Raw genomic sequence first — 16550 nt, 5'->3', positions numbered from 1 at the left:
CGTGCGTTTCATAAACAGAGAAAGAGGGTCCAGTGATGCCAAGCAACTCGCCCAAATGGCTGTCGGGGTCGCTAACGGAACCAGGACCTATGACCCCTGACCCCAGCGCACTGGCCGGGGTCCGTTTCACTCTACCGATTTATCCAACGGCCGCCAGCCGGATAGCAGCCGTCGGCTGGCTGTCGAGATGTCTGACTCCAGCCGCGATTCTGTCCACAGAGCAGCGCTGGCTGGTACCAGTGCAAGATGTCGCTGTCCTTCTCGGCCGTGTGGATGCCTACCCGGAGGCAGGACCCGTGGCTGGCAGGGCTGCTGGCCCCGGGCTGTGCTGGTCTGCCACGCACGCACGGGGAAAGTGATCCGGTGTCACTGAAGTGTCCCGGACAAAGCGGACCATCCTGACTCGGTCACATTTCGACACTTGGACACAGATCTTTTCACTATTCTGTGTGAGCAGTCGGGAAACACACATCGAAGTGTGACGGGGCCTCAATAAAAGCGTGCGGACGAGTTGTGGGCTGAATCCGCCCACCTGCACTCGAAAGAACAGCCGACAAGCTCTGGTCATTGGGACGTGGGCGTCAGGCAGACGTTTCTAGAAAACAAACAAGATGAGCCTGTGCTTTAAGTAAACAACTGACAGAATTTGTTGCCGATGACAGACTTTGAGCTTTCAAGCAAGAATTAGAGTTTCGGAACGCTGCGGCTGCCGCCGCGCTCTTCCCAACGGTCCGGCTTTTGCAAGGCACTTGGGGGTGACTTTCTCATATTGTACAAAGAAATGTGTCAACATGGGGAAGGTCTGCACGATCCGGTGAACTAACTTTCTCCAAACGACAAGCTCCGTGCCTGGGTAGCAGATCCCCTCGGGACGCAGTGCAGACCAGGGGTCGTCCATGTGACAGGCTCTGAGAAGCTTGCCTGTGTGGCTTCAGATTCCACAGGCAGCTAACCTTTAAGAAACTACCATTTATCAACTTTTGTGTGATATCAAAGAAGACGATGCACAATTATCTGAAAGGTTCATAGAAGTAAACTCCAATAATCCAGCTACACGCCAGTGTGTGGCCCGATCTTCCTCTGTATTTCAGCCTGAGCAGTTTGAACACAGAAGCAGACATGAGAATCCAAGTGTCTGTCAAGCCAGACACGGAAGAGATTTGCAAAACATGTAAAACGATGCCATTTTTTCCTCACTAAAACTTGTTATGTTTCATAAAAGTGTCGTTTATGGTAACACTTGATGGGTTTATTATTGTTTTTTTTTTTTTTTTTTTTTTTTGGCAGTACACGGGCCTCTCACTGTTGTGGCCTCTCCCGTTGCAGAGCACAGGCTCCGGACGCGCAGGCTCAGCGGCCATGGCTCACGGGCCCAGCCGCTCCGCGGCGTGTGGGATCTTCCCGGACCGGGGCACGAACCCGTGTCCCCTGCATCGGCAGGCGGACTCTCAACCACTGCGCCACCAGGGAAGCCCCTGTTACTTTTAAATGAATCAATCAATAAATGTTTTTAAATTTCTCAGTTTTAATTACTACTATGGTGCATATCGATAGGTACAACCCACATAAACAAAAGTTCTTGGGGGCTTTGATAATTTTTACAGGTGTTCTGAGATCCCCCCAAATTAGTAACTGCTAGATATTGTAGCCTAGCCCAAGTCGGGAGTTTTCTAAAGGCCTCCTTGTGAATCAACGTTTAGCTTATTCCCCGTGTAACAGCTGCAGAGGACCTTCCAGGAAGCGTAGCAGGGGATCTGTCCGCGGCTGCAGGGCTGTGCTCCCCGGGGCCCAGCCCGAGTAGCTGCCGCTCTGAAGCCCGCCGTGTCTTCCTGTTTCATGCCGATGCGCCTGCAGGGCCTCTCAGCGTCTTTCTATCAGTAGACTCTACACTGTCCTGATTCCACCCGTTCGGTCAGCGACCTCACCTCTCCAGGCCCCGAAAACGCCTACGTTTTCGTTGAACAAAGCGTAATTCCATCAGGCCCCTGGGCGTCTGCACTGCTGAGTTGCTCCAGGTGATGCAAACGTGATAAGTCGCTTCCTCGAGTCAAGAGCCCACAGCGACCGGTGTGGATCTGAGCCGCCAGGAAGGCCCCCGAAAGTGCTTGTGGCCTTTGCATGGGGGTGGTGAGCGTTCACCAGGCCCCCCGGGCCAAGCTCTGGGGCAGGAGGAACCGCAACATAGCAGGACTTTCGAGTGGTGTCCCCCAGACTCCACAGGGACCCCTGGCAACCTGGCCTGCTGTGAACACTGCCAGAGAAAATTCAGAAGAACAACAAATACTACTGTAGTTTAAATCTGTCCCAAGGCTTCACTGTTCATCTGCAGGGAAGGAGGCGTGGAGGGAAGAAGGGAGGGTGCACGTCCACCTCCACGTGGCCCTGAGGACCTGAGCCGTGAGCCCAGCCTCCGGGAGTGGATCCCGATGGGCCCTGGAGGGACCCCCGGAGACAGAGCAGGGGCACGGGCGAGGGGGCGAGAGGGAGCCCGGGGCCACCGTTGGCATGGGTCTGCGGGACCCTCCAGGCCTCCTCCGTGGTCCCAGAGGCCCAGCTGGTCCTCCAGGCCCCGGGCCACCGCAGAGGGTGTGGGAGGCTGGTCACACTGTGTCAGGGGGTCACGGCAGTGAGGGTGGAGAGCCTGGAGGTGAAGGGCCTGGAGAGCAGACAGGAGAATCGCAAACACGGCCCCTGCCTGCCTGCAGCTCCGTGGTTACCAAAGCGGGTCCCAGGCACCCATCCCTGAGTGACCGGGGCCCTGAGGAAGTCCTGCAGCACCTGCCCCTCTGCCCCCAGAGTCTGAGGACCCCAGGGCACCCCCTGCTGTGTAACTCCCATCGCACGGTCGGTGGGCAGCCTTGGGCGCGGCTTCAGGGGCAGAACCCTTGCCTCTGGGCTGTCTTGGCAGCAGGGGGCTGCGGAGGCCAGAGCAGTCCTCCCCGCCCTCCCCCACCTCCCTCTGTCCCCGCTTCCAGCCCCCACAAGGTCCCTCTGGGTCTGATCCCCGAGGAGACCGGTTCCTTCGGCTCCATTCCAAAACATCAGCCTGCGTGTCCTCGAAAGCCACTCAGGAGACCAGAGACTGCACCCCCCAGGTGGGGAGGGGCCCCTGGGCTGGCAGGTCTGTGAGGCCGGGAGAGCAGCCCCCAGCCCGGGGCTGGAGGCCCGGGAGACTCAGGGCAGGTGGAGGACCCGTGACTGTGGAGCCCCTCCCGTGGGGCCTCCCAGGTGCACCGGGGAGATCAGGAAAATCAAGACAGCTGGAGATTCTAAAGCTGTGCCAGGGAGGAGGTAGCTCCAGCATGGCTGCAGGGGAGGCACCAAGTCTGCAAACACGGGTGAGCCGGGGGTGAACGCAGCGGTTTGCCGGTGTTGCTCGAAGTCCACGTTCAAGCCTCTGGTTCCAGACTTCGCAGCCGTCCTGTGAGCCACGCACGCAGCAGGGAGCCAGCAGCCTCTCACAGGATACCGTCCGCCACCCCGCGTGGCAGCTGGACAACAGCAGGAAGCGTGGTGGGCTGTGCAGCGGTCAGAGAGCCGAGCTCCCCCCAGCCCGACAGGAGCCCCGCGGGAAGGCCGAGCCCACGGCCCGCCGTCTAGAAACGTGGGCGAAACGCTCAGTGGACGTTGCTCCTCAGGATGCGGACAGTGGGCCGGGGGGCTGCACGACCTAGTGCGCTTTTTCTTATGACTTTGATAAAAATGGTAGTAATTTGACAGTAATTTGTAAATTACTTTGATAGTAACGTAAGAAATGAAACCCACACGTCTGACCGTGTCGCTCGCCGTCTGTCACCTGAGGACCCGGTGGAACCCACAGCCTCCCGGCTCGGCCGTGCCCTGTGCTGGGCGGGAGCCTTTCCTCGGTGCCCTGGGAGCCGTCTGAGCTGCCATGTCAAGAGCGTGAGGTGGTGGAGGAGGCCACGCCTGCAGAGCAGCGGGCCGAGGTCAAGACCAGGTCTCAGACACAGACGGGAAGGCAGGCTGGCGCGCTTGCGTTGGGTTTTGATGGGGGAGCGGCTGAGGAGTTTGGTCGGTCTTGTTGAGAGAGGAGTTATTTCCCAAGCGGGTCAAAATAAATAATTCATTGTGGGCTCCCTCTGTCAACGAAAGCGAGCTTCCTTTGGAGGGCAAAGTGTCAGCGGGGACATTAAGATGACGGCACCCCGGGGGACCAGGATGCAGGGGAAACCAGGGCGCCGACGCCGTGGGTGCAGACCCATCTGGAGGCCGGGGGTCAGCCTCGCCCTGACCTGGAGCCCCCGGGTGTGCTCAGTGCCCGGGCCTCCCAGCCACGCTGCCGCCACCCAGGGGTCAAGTGAGCTCTTTAAAAGGGCGGCCTGGGGTCCACAAGTTGGGGGACAGAGGGCAAGCCCATGAGAGCCCCGTGCCCCCAGGACCATCGCAATGAGACGCCACGGTGGTGTCGCGGGCGCTCGGTTTGGATCCGCGTAACGTGGAAAATCTTCTTTGGATCAATACGGCGAGTGGGGCAGAGACCAGCGCCCTCCGCTCCGGCTGCCAGCGATTTTCTGATGACACCGCAGCTGACAGGACTCGTCTGGAATATGAAGCCTCTGGCGATACGTCAGAGTAGTCTCCATAACCTGGAAAATAATTTTAAGTTGACGAGTAGATGATGCAAGCCCGTCTAACAGTGGAACGCAGTGTAAACAAGAGGTCCCAAATCAACCAGCGACTTTTACTAGAATATCAACAGGATTAGTGAAAGCCCCACTGTTGGCCTTAAACATTCTCGTAACAGTAAGTACTGGTTTTATGACCAGAAGACAAATGCCTACCTTGTGACACTGTGAGTTAAATTTGGTTTTCGTTGCCTGATGACACAATTTAAGGAAGTCTCATATTCCAAAATCTAAGTGAACGGAACAAAGAGGTTAGCGAATTTCATTGCTGTTCTAACACACTCACCCCTCTTCCCAGAGTTTCCCGTGTAGTTAGATTATAGCTAAACAAGACACTCTAGCAAAATTCTCTTTGTTTTTTTTTTTTAACATCTTTATTGGAGTATAATTGCTTTACAATGATGTGTTAGTTTCTGCTTTATAACAAAATTCTATTTCTAACCTGCTTTTCAAGGACACGGCTACTGTATAAATTCAGGAACGTTTTTATTTATTTTAAGCGAAAGTCGATAACCACACATTTCATTAAAATAACACATATGCTTAATTTTATGACTTTCTCTTTTGTCATTTGCAGATCAAGAAACTCTACATAATGCAGTCTTGAAACAGTCAATATAACAAATAAATCCCACTTGCCGTCGGATTTATTTTATTTGTTTTGCAGATACTTTCCCTGGAAATCCTGCATCTGCACACCCACTGGCCCAGACCACTGTCTTCTCGAACCCGTGCCCTCAGAGGTGGGCGGCAGAAAGCCACCTGGGCCTCGGGCCTGCTGCTGTTCAAGCTTTGGTGTTGGTTTGAAGAACTACTCCTTCTTCACGTATACTTCAATTTAAAAAAATAATAAACACAGAAATAAAGAACCATGCTTGCACCATAATGTACCAAAAGTCACTCTCTTCCAGGAACCCGTCTATGTGCCTCAAATTCGGCAGAGGCGAGAGACAGAAACGCGGCCTCTGGTGAAGACCTGAGGCGGCAGCGAGGGGCAGGGGGTTGAAGCAGCGGAGGCGGGACCCCTGCCTCCCCGCAGCCCAGCCCACGCATGGGGCACACAGCCTGGGCCCAGGGCGGCCACTCTGCGGCCAGCCCGCAGGTGCATTTCCCGGGAGACGCCCTCAGGAGGCGTCCTGCCTGCGCCTGCCTTGGGGTCTCATCGGGCAGAGCTGGTGAGTCCTGGGCAACCATATCCACAACAAAGGGAGCAGGGTCCCGCGCGACGCCTCTGGGGGTCTGAATGGCCGGTGGACTTGGAGCCCCTCCCCCAAGCATTTTGTTGGGAAAGGGAGAGGCAGGAAAAGGCTTTTTCAGTCTTGGAAAGTGATGTGCACGCATCCCCAGCGCCAGCGGTCCTTTTGACAGATACGCACACAAGTGCGGTTCCGGACCTGTGTCCTGGGCTGGGCCTGTGTGGCCAGGCGCACGGGCACGGGTGGAGAGCCAGTGCCAGGAGAGGAAAGCACTGGGCCTCCCGGGAAGGCCTGACCTGTCCGCAGGGGCTCGGGAGTCCAAGGAGGAGGCCATCGTGGGGTGGGGGAGGTGGAGGGACTGACCCTCGTCTGGGCTTGAACAACAAGCTTCTAACAAGCAGACCGTGTGTCCGAGGGGGCCGCGCTCCAGGCCGAGGACCGGTGGGCCCCCCAGAGCTGGGCAAGCCGGGCAATGACAGAGGAAACCCTGGGACTCAGCGTGCACGTCTGTGAAGTAGGGGACAGTCAAATCCATGCCCCCCGTCCAAGTACTAATAAGACAAGCCCTGGGGACGGGAAGACTCCAGTTTCTAGAATTCTCCAGCCTCACCTGGATACAGAGGAGGAAGACGTTTGCTGTGCCCCTGCCTGCATCTCTGTCAGCCTATTGGCTCTGAGGACAAGACCCTGCCGGAGGCTGAGAGATTGAGAACCGGGCGTGAAGGACCCTCAGGGACCGGTGAGTTCAGCACCATGACTTTGCACACCAGGAAGCAAGGGAATTGGTCCAGGCTCTGTGCACACAGGACCGGCTGCTCCTGTGACACACACATTTGGGAAGCCTGACCCAGCGCAGCCCAGCCAGCCCTGGGTATCGCCCAGCGCAGTTCTCCCCTGCCATCAGTGAGGTTCCACGAGGACACGTGGCCCAGAGCTCTTCCAGGAGAGTGCCCGTCAGATCTCCCCGATACTGGGACCGGGAGACCCTCACTCTCACGGCCCAGGTGCTGTCAGAAGCCCCCTCGTGATGGCAGTAGAACCAGCCTTAGGATGAGACAGATCCGAAAGACTTAAAAAGAAGCAATTGTTTGGTGTCATCACTGAGCCGCTGGATCAAGCCATCCCTGACCAGATGCCCTGGACCCGTCAGCCGCAGGGGCCCGTAATCTCCTTTACTATATTATTGTACAGAAGAGCTTGAATCAACAGCAACCTGGGTATACGTTAAAAGTTAGAGTTTAGTTTCATAGAGCCTTGAAGACCCACCTAGGCCAAGCGGAGCACTAGGTGGTATCATGTCAGGGAAGCCCCCACGCAGAGTCTTGTTGAAGATTTGCTAATCTGCAGTCGTAAGAGGATGGCTTTAACTGGGGCCGCTGCTGCAGCACCGCCCTATTCTTCTATGGATAGAGATTACGACCTTCAGGACAATAGATCCACCATGGGAAACCCAGTTTTATGAGACGTCTATCGAAAGCCTAACTCTTGGTATCACAGAGAATATTTAAAATATTGAGAACAACATCATGCTTTTGAGAGCAAACAGTTGCAAGAGACCAACAACCTGCTTTGTAAACGTTGAGTCCACTTACTTGTAAAGGAGCTTTTAATGCAAATGTGGAACTCTGGGGAGGCCTGGGGTCCCGAGGGACTTTCCTGGGTGAGTGTCCACTCTGTGCTCACATGTGTCACCGGTGGAGAGCTGCTTCTGGGGACAGAAGAAACAATAAGCTGACCAAAAATACTCATGATTGATCCAAGCTTCCTCTTTCAGAGCAAAGCTGGAAGTTTCCCCTTCCGCATTCCTGTGGAAGCCCTGGCAGGTGGGGGGACATGAGGCTGGGTGTCTGGGGAGCAGGCGCCCCGACCGAGGCCCTGCTGCCCTTGACTCACAGGCCGGGCCCCGCTAATGAGGAACTCCAGCGCGTCCCCGTCTCGGGTCCGTCATCAGCAGCAGGTTCTGGGAGACATGATTAAAGCCTGAGTCAGTTCACTCCTTTGTGCTGGAACTTGAAAAAAGCTCATTTTTCTTCTTGGAAAAGTACAAGAAAGGCAAAGCGAAACAAAACAAAAGCAAAAATCCTGTGCTTGTAGGAGGATTGTGTTGCCAACACACTGAGAGATTTAAGAAGATGCGGTCCTGGAAAGAGTGAGGGTCCAGCTCAGGCCTGGACAGACGGAGCGAGCGGGACCGACGGCACAGCCTCAGACCCAGGACGCGTGGAAGCCACTGGGCGGAGAGCAGCTTCTTCAATACATGGTACAGAGACCACTTAGCGGACAGCATCGTCCAACACAAATCCCAGACAAGCTCGAGTTGGGAGCCTGGGGTCCTCCTTGCATGGACTCCCTCCCAGACACTCAGCCATCGTGGGGCAGAGGGTCTGGTTCCCGATTCACCTCCAGGCTCCGTGAGAACTTGGAGGTTTGTTCCCATCAGGTGCCGGGCCCGGGCTGCTCCTGAGGGAAAATCGTGACCGCACGTCACCAAATGCAGAGAAAACACACGCGGGGCTGAGGCTCCGCACCCCCCTCCCTGGCAGGGCCGCCTTCCCCGCCGGGCCCAGGGACCCCTCGCCTGGCAGGAGCCCCGCCCGGGGTGGGCATCCTGCTGGCACTCCCGGACGGCCCCGCGTCTGCTGGCGATCGTGAGCCCGAGGCCAGCTCTGCGTGTGGTTCCCTCGGAGGGACGCCCGGGCCCAGCGGGAAGCCGCCCCCAGTCTCCCTCGAGGGGCCGCGCGCGAGGCAGCCCTCCCCGGGGCAGCCTCCAGACCGGCGCCCTCCGCCCAGCGTGCACATCCCCCAAGGGCCTCAGGCCCACCGCCCGTTTCTCGGGTCTCAGTTTTTTGTATCCATTTCATGCATTTGATTTCATCTGATCTACCTTCGACCTTTCTGGAATTAGGCCAGATTTAGATCAGTCAGCAAGATGGCCTCTTTAGAGTCTGGTCACTTCCACCTTCCAAAAGGCCTCTTCAGGTGGACAGAGCTCCTCGCCCGCAGAGGCCTGGGGACAGGCTCTGGAGAGTTCTTGGTGGTCCTTCTTCTCTGTTGTGTTGCTCTCAGGTCATGACCGTGGCCTCTGAGATGCGTCAATTGCACAGAGGCTCAGATGTGACAGCTGGTCCCCATTAGTGTCCACGTGGCCCCTCGGGGAGGGAGCTGTCAGCCCCCGGCTAAGAATAACTGCACCGCGGCCCTGGCCACGGCCATCGGGAAGTCACCGCAGGTTCCCACCCACTTTTGGAATCTGCACTTGGGAGAAGCCTGTGTTTAAAGGCCCCTAACAGACAGCAGGCAGCGTGGACGCACCCACGCCCCGGCCCAGGGCCGGCCTGACGTGAAGCCCCCTTGACAGGCTCACTGGGGCCGGCACTGGCCATGTGGCCATGCAGAGCGGCTCTGCCCCTCCAGTGCAGTGACCAGTCAGTGAAGCCACTCGTTTCTAACACCCAGATAAGCAGGGGTCAGGCTTCCGCTGGAATTTGAAACCGGAGTTTCAACCTCCTCTCTTCCGCTGGAAATGCAGCATCAGGGGATGCAGAGCCAGGCTGGGGGTCAGGTGAGGTCAGACGCCCCGGACCTCGGAGGACGACAGCCTCGCGGCGAGAGGAGAGACCTGAGCAGGAAACCGTCCAGGGAAAGTGGTGGAGTCGGGCCTGGCCGGAGGAGCCCAGACGGGAGAAAGCGGCCCGGCTGGCCAGGGTTGCAGGCGAGACCCCCGGGCTGTGGTGGAAAGTCTCTCCGAGACCTCTGAGCTGGGACTCGGTGTTCCCACCAGAGCCTCGAAGACGGTGGCGACAGGCCCTGGGCCTTGAGGACGGCCCCTGGGACGGACAGACAGGCTGCCCCGAGCCAGCCGCGCCCACACCTCGCCTCTTGGGACCCGCGGAGGAGAGTCAGGGTGGCCGGGGCCTCGGGAAACGAACCCCTCGCCGGCCTGGGTCTCGTGTCCCACTTATGAAGCCTAGATTTCAAGACCGACTGCCCAAGTGCTCCAGAGGAGAGGGGTGGGAGGAGGTGGGGGAGTAGGCGTTCAGGCAGACCCGAACGGCCTCCCTCCTGCTGTACCCCCCGAGCCCAGACCTGAGCTTGTTTGTGGGCAGATGACCGGCAGGGGGCCCTGTCCAGTGGGAAGTGACGGCGAGCAGTTACCAGTGTCCTTGCCGCGTTCGCGGCGCCCCGACGGGAACAGAGCGCACAGCCTTGCCTCATGGTCCCCTAAAGCCCAGCCAAAGAGTGTCGACGAGGACGCAGCGGCGTGCGCTGGCTCCCCTGGAGCCCCTCCTCCCGCCGAGGGCTGCCCAGGCGCTGGGAACTCTGTCTCAGGCCGTAGGAAAGGAATCCTCAGGCCCACAGGGTCCCAGGAGGGCAAGGAGGCAGTTTGGGGGCAGAATGGAATGATATGGGAAATTTACTGAAACATAACATAGGTTGGGGTGAACATCGTTTTGTTGTCATTGAATCTCTGGTTTGAGGTAAAGAATTGAAAATGGTGCCTTTACCCGGCCTGGAGAAGATGCAGCGTGAAAACACGTCTACTTTTTTTTTTTTTTTTTTTTTGCGGTACGCGGGCCTCTCACTGTTGTGGCCTCTCCCATTGCGGAGCACAGGCTCCGGACGCGCAGGCTCAGCGGCCATGGCTCACGGGCCCAGCCGCTCCGTGGCATGTGGGATCTTCCCAGACCGGGACACGAACCCGCGTCCCCTGCATCGGCAGGCGGACTCTCAACCACTGCGCCACCAGGGAAGCCCACGTCTACTTTTGTTCTCTCCTGAAATTCAGTTTCTCTCTGCTGAAATTCAGTACAGAGATATTGTAAAACAAAAGGGCACAGACAGGGCACAGAGGAAACAGACTGGGAAGTGGATGGATCTGTGGCAGTGGCCTTCGAGACGGCAGGAGGGACGGCCACGCTGCCTGGTGCCGAGCCCCGCGGGTCCCCGAGGCCGGACGCCAGGTCTCCAGACAGGCCCCAGCCGGGACCAGAGCACCTTCTCTGGGAGCCCCACCAGCCTGAAGGAGCCCTAAAATTACTGACTTGGGGTGCCCCAACCAGATGTCCCAAAAGCAAGCCCACAGCAGGCTGACCCCACTATCGCGCCTCCTGGTTTCTCCCTCTCGAATAGAATCAGACAAACATCAGAGCAAACGCGCTAACGTGAAAAACTAAACCTCCTGCAAAAGCTTATGCAAGTAAGTAGACGCCGTGCAGGGAGAGAACCTTGATGTCGCCTCCCTCAGAAAGGCGTCCCAGGCAGGAAACGCAATCAAAGCACAGTGTTTACAACAGCAAACACGAGGAGCCTAGAAATCAGAAATATGGTGACGAATGTTAAGAAAATCTACCAGGAAGTACAGCTAAAAGACGACGAGATCAAAAATAGGAAAGAAAGGCTCAGAAAGCCCCAAGGCCAGGAGCCCCGGAAAGGGGGGCAGCTCAGGTGGACAGGAAGGAGTCGACCAACAACCGGGAACAGTTTCCCAGAACTGAAGGCGTGAGTTTCCAGGCAGAGGCCTCGAGGGTCCCGCGCAGAGACCCTCCCGGCCAACCAGCGCTCAGGCAGAAGGAATGGCGCCCAGGGGACCAGGAGGGCACAGAGGGTGGGGTCTCGGGCTCCAGAGCAGCCCTGGGGGCTGGAAGTCAACGCGGCGCCTTGGGGTCGCACCTTGGAAGAGTCCGGCGATCCGCGTGGATTCTCAGGGGGTGGAAACTGGGGAAAAGCCATCAGCTGGCTCCAGGCTGCAGTGCCCAGTGGGGACCGTGCGTGTGGTGGGGACAGGGCTGAACAGACGCGCCGACGATGAGCCCCTGCAAGGCGGCGAGGGCAGCTAGTGCCTCAGAGGCGGGGCAGAGGCTGCAGGTAGCTCGGAGATCGGGGGGCAGGTGCCCCCGGAAAGGTGAGGGGCGGGCAGGGGTGCAGGGATGCTGCTTGAGAACACACTTAATAAAAGTAAAATAAACTCCGGGGCTTCCCTGGTGGCGCAGTGGTTGAGAGTCCGCCTGCCAATGCAGGGGACATGGGTTCGTGCCCCGGTCCGGGAAGATCCCACATGCCGCGGAGCGGCTGGGCCCGTGAGCCATGGCCGTTGAGCCTGCGCGTCCGGAGCCTGTGCTCTGCAGTGGGAGAGGCCACAGCAGTGAGAGGCCCGCGTACAGCAAAAAAAAAAAATAAATAAACTCCGACCTGAAGGGTGCCAGCCTCTGACAGAGGAAGAGTTTTCCCTTGAACATCGTGGAGCACGGAAGGCCGTGTAACCCAATAACTGTGCCCTATCTTTATTATCATTACTGTTACCATTAGGGAGCTTTCGCTTGAAATTAGTGTATTCATAATTAACATTGAATTGTCTTTTTGTGTGTCTCCCAGGGACGAGAAGATGCTGGTGCGGATGTGGAAAGTTCATCAGTTACTTCAAGTCTAATCAGCCTTCCAGATCTCGGTCCAGGAAAACACCATCGATCTGCGCAAGTTTCTCGTGTCTTGGGAGCCCCCGGGACCGTCGGGTGTGCTGGGACGTCGAAGGGCATGCAGACTGCCCACTGTTGGCGTGGGTCTGTGGGCAGAGCGGCTCTGGGTCGCACGTCAGACGCACAACAGAGAGGCATTAACACCTGTGTGCAGCCCCATGACACGTCCAGGGTGGCCCCGGGGTCCCGCTGCAGCCCCCCCAGTGAGCCATAGGGCACTCCCTGATCCCGTGCCTCGGTTTCCCTTTGTCCCTGTGAGGGCGAGCATTTAAGCGGACGGGAAATAAAGTGCCTCGGGAATAGGAGGGGTGTGGTCTGCAAGCCCACCACCACGAGGCAAAGCCTGTGACCCTACAGGCTCCTGACGGGCCGGCTGGGAATCGTACAGCTACTACACCTGTGTGCGTGTGCATGCAGGGTGTTCCTGAGCGTGTGTGCATGCATGTACATGTGTGTGCCCATGTGAGTGGGTGTACATGCACTCACGTGTGCGCGTGTGTGTCAAGTCACAGTGACGCACAGACAGCGAGAGTGATAGCTGACCCACCTGGGCCACTGGTCCGAGGCGCTCATGTGGCCCCATCTGTGTGGCTGTCACTTTGGGCCTGGGACCGAGACAGAGCTGCTGGGCTGGGCAGGACCTGGAAGGTAGGACGCAGGGCTTTGAGCAGAAGGTCAGCTCCTCCAGCTGGCCCTCCTCAGCACTTCCGTCCTTCGTTAATTGATCCCAGGAAGGAGTTACTGAAGGTGCATTTTTCCTAGAAATGCCTGACTTACTGGAGGGAGAAAGGACGGAGGAGGAGAATCTGGAATCTACCGGTCGTGACCGCGGCACCAGCAGGGGAGGGCAGAGGAGGCCTCGGCCTTCACGCCCAGCTCACACCCTCCCCAGTCAGCTTCCTCAGCCCAGCAAGCACCATGTGAATCCCTGTGGATTTCACGGGGGTGTCTGTTGAGGCATCTATGGCCTGTAATTGCCCCTTCGGGGGATTGCGAGCTCAGCTTTGACGCAGTGCCTCAGATAAGAAGATTGAGAGCACACGGAACCCTACCGACTCGGTGGCGATGAGGGTGCCTGCCTGGAAGGATACGAGCTCGAGCTGGGAGGGGGCTCGGCTGGGAGAGGCCGACCTGGCCGGCGAGGTGGGGGGCCCTCGGGCCGTGTCCCAACGCTGTCCTTGCTGTGAGAGGCCGGAACCGCACACAGCTCTACCCATTCACCAGCACATCTGGGGCCTCCAGGAGTCACATCTCCTCTCAGGCCAATGGAGGGCCGCAGACTGAGTGCCTGGGAGCCCAGGCCCGGCCAGGCCAACCCAGAGCCCCTCCTGCCAGCCACCCCCGCGGTCGGGGCCCAGCTGTCCCGTGGCTCCTTCTCTCCAAGGACGCCTAGGGGAACCCCCACTCGTGACTTTTCAGGAGAGAGAACGTGGAGTTAAGGTCATTTAGGGAGAAAGAAAAAGAAGCAAAAGCTGTTTTGAATGTCCACGTCCTTAAACACTGAACACAAAATTCAGAAATAAAAGCTGAGATCTACAGACTGTCCCAGGCTTCAGAAAGAGGCCACCTCAGCGACTGACCACAGGCCTCCCCGAGACTTCCCGTCTGGTGGCCCGGTGGTTCCCCGGGTCTGAGGGGTCCCGGGTGTTGGCGGGAGACTTGGGTGTGACCGAGGGGCGGTGGCGGGCTGGAGGTGGGCCCAGGCGGCCAGGCGAGGTGAGGCCAGGCCCCGAGCCTCTCAGGGGTGGCCGGCCAAACATTCCAGCCCGAGCAGTGACCCCAAGAGCTCGGCTGGACGAGAAGCCGCTTCCGAGGAGTCTCCAGGGCCGAGGGCACAGACAGGGGAGTTGGGGGACATCCTCACGTCCAACCAAAGTGCTCACTTAAGTCTTTGTTAAAATACCCATGTTTTTCTCAGAAAAAGAAGGCATACTCGTTATGGAGTTTGGGAAAGTATAGAAAAATAAAAGCAACTGGATGTCGCCCAGAGCGTCACTTCCCAGATGCAGCAAGGTTAACGCTCCTGTGTGTTCTCCCGGCCGTGCGTGTGCCTGTGACCGTGTGCGTGTGTGTGCGTGGGCATGCACGTGTGTGAGTGGCGTGTGTGTGCCTGTAGAGGCCAGGACTACCACTCAGTGCAGCCTGGGCCAAAATCCAGCCCCGAACAGCAAGGGGGCGTCTGTCCCGGGTCCGGAGCCCTGGCGCCCAGATCCCCCGTGAGAGGAGCCACACCCTCGAGGCCGGGCCCTTGATCTCCGAGCACCCGCACTGTTTTCCCGCGGCAGGACCATCCTTTGAAACTGTGGTTTCTATGAGATTATAGGTGCTGCTGCAGAGAACACCTCACGTGAGTCAATGCGAGGGCCATCCAATCTCCCCTGGGAATTGCTCATGGGCGTAGACTTGCTGACCAGAGCACGCAAACGTTTCAGGCGTGGCGGCACGTGGGGCCCAGCGGAGGGACTCGCGGGGCTGCGACCTCTCATGGCCGGGGTCAGAGCTCACCATGGCTTTAATTTGCTGCCCTGTGAACACCTCGGGCTCCGTGGGTGCCCAGCTCCCCAACAACCGGGCCCCAGAACCACCGGGTTGGCTTGCCGTACGGCCCAACGTTCCAGGACACAGGAAGCGACGCTAGGACGGCCAGCATGATGACCTTTGACCCGGGGCCATCCCAGGGCCCTGCGACTGCAGCAGGGGCCGGGCTGACAAGGAGGATTGGCCCCTGGGCATTTTTGCAGGCGGCATCATCTCCCACGGCCCTCAGCGCCTCCCGCTCACGGTCCTCAAGGGGGCCGCACCCCGCCCCGCCGCGGGGCCCCTCCTGCACTGCTCTCCGCCGCTGCTCCAAAGGCACCAGATGTGCTGGGAAGTCCCTCTCGCTCAGGACGCCCATGTGCCTTCCCCACCTCCCGCTGACCTTTGCCCTCTGTCTGTCCTACTTAAATCTGCCCCCTGCCCACAGCGCTCCCTCCCCTGGTTCTTTTTCTCGGTGGCTTGTTTCCCACCTGACAAGCACCTGCTTTGCTCCCTGCCTGTCTCCTGAACTGAGGTCCCCATGGCGTCCCCTGGTGTGAACACAGCCCCAGACATTGCCTGGCACACAGTGGGCCTGGATAGCTCACCCAGGCTGCCGGGCTGTGCCCTGCCGGGGACCGATGAGCCGGCCCCGCTTGCTGCTTACAGGCCCTCCAAGGGCCCGGGATGGGGGATGCACCCACTCGGTGGTCCCGCAGCTGGGCCTGTCCTGCCGAGAAAGGCAGGCCGTCGTCCCTTCCTGGGCACCACCCCACTCCGACCCCCTGACTACACATCCCCAGATACACGCGGCCGGCTGGGGCAGCGGGCAGCCAGCAGAGGCCTCGGCGGCCGGGACAGACACTCTGCTGTCCTTCCAGGTCCCCAGAGTCAGCACTGAAGTCCTGCTCGTGTCCCATCCCGTGTGAGGCACGCAGCAAATGCAGCTCCCCCTCGACCCCAAGGCCAGCAGAGCAGTAACGCGGGGCCTGGAGGGACGAGAAGGTGCACAGGGAAAATGGGAAGTGGGGCGGTCGGCAACATACCCATCAGCAGCTCGCGTCCCGGGCCCTCAGGGTGAGCGCTCGGGTCTGAGACCCAGGGCCCCCGAGACCCTGCGCCTCAGGGGCACAGCTGTGCTTCGGGCCCCCTGCCGCCCGAGCTCAAGGCTGAAACTAGTGTCTGAGTCCAGGGACGCAGAATTGCCGCCCGAATCGGTTTTTGTTAATGTTGAATTTTAACTGTACTTGTCGTTTCATGTGTGTATCTTGGTGTTATGAGCTTTTAATACTTTGGGGATGAAAAGCCTTAAAGCCAAAACAGAAAAGTGGACGGTGAGAGGATCCGGTGCTGCGGCCAAGCTCTCGAGGGGCCCCCGTGTCCAGGGGGACTGGTTCCCGCCCGGCGACGGCGTGAGTCACCTCTCAGGACCCCAGGTCTGCGGGCACGGGCACTTCCCTCGTCCTGCGGCACAGCCAGCGCTCAGACGGTGGTTTGTGCGGTGTGTGTCCGCCAGGCTTCACAATATTTTCCTATTTCTGACGCATGAGAGCAGGCTTCCACAGGATGGGGGACTAAAGAAACTAAGGCAAATTACATTCAATGTTAGTTTATACTTGTAGTTTTAAATAAATTTTTTATTAGCGTGATGGGGTCCAAAGAGCTTGTAGGAATGCTCTAGGAATTTGAAACGTCTAGGAAACATCAGAAAAATAAAC

General features: G+C 58.4%; 1 long non-coding RNA gene across 1 annotated transcript; it reads right to left on the bottom strand.

The window, feature by feature from the left end:
- Positions 1 to 1505: 1505 nt before the first annotated feature.
- On the bottom strand, positions 1506 to 8978 carry LOC137203173 (uncharacterized). Its single transcript, XR_010932966.1, has 4 exons — positions 8727 to 8978; positions 7435 to 7550; positions 4803 to 4876; positions 1506 to 4607 (listed from the first exon to the last, which is right to left on the bottom strand). It is a non-coding gene; the product is annotated as an uncharacterized lncRNA (long non-coding RNA).
- Positions 8979 to 16550: the final 7572 nt, after the last annotated feature.

This window comes from Pseudorca crassidens, chromosome 12, assembly GCF_039906515.1.
Source record: "Pseudorca crassidens isolate mPseCra1 chromosome 12, mPseCra1.hap1, whole genome shotgun sequence".
NCBI lineage: Eukaryota > Metazoa > Chordata > Mammalia > Artiodactyla > Delphinidae > Pseudorca > Pseudorca crassidens.
This window is presented reverse-complemented; position numbering and strand designations above follow the sequence as displayed.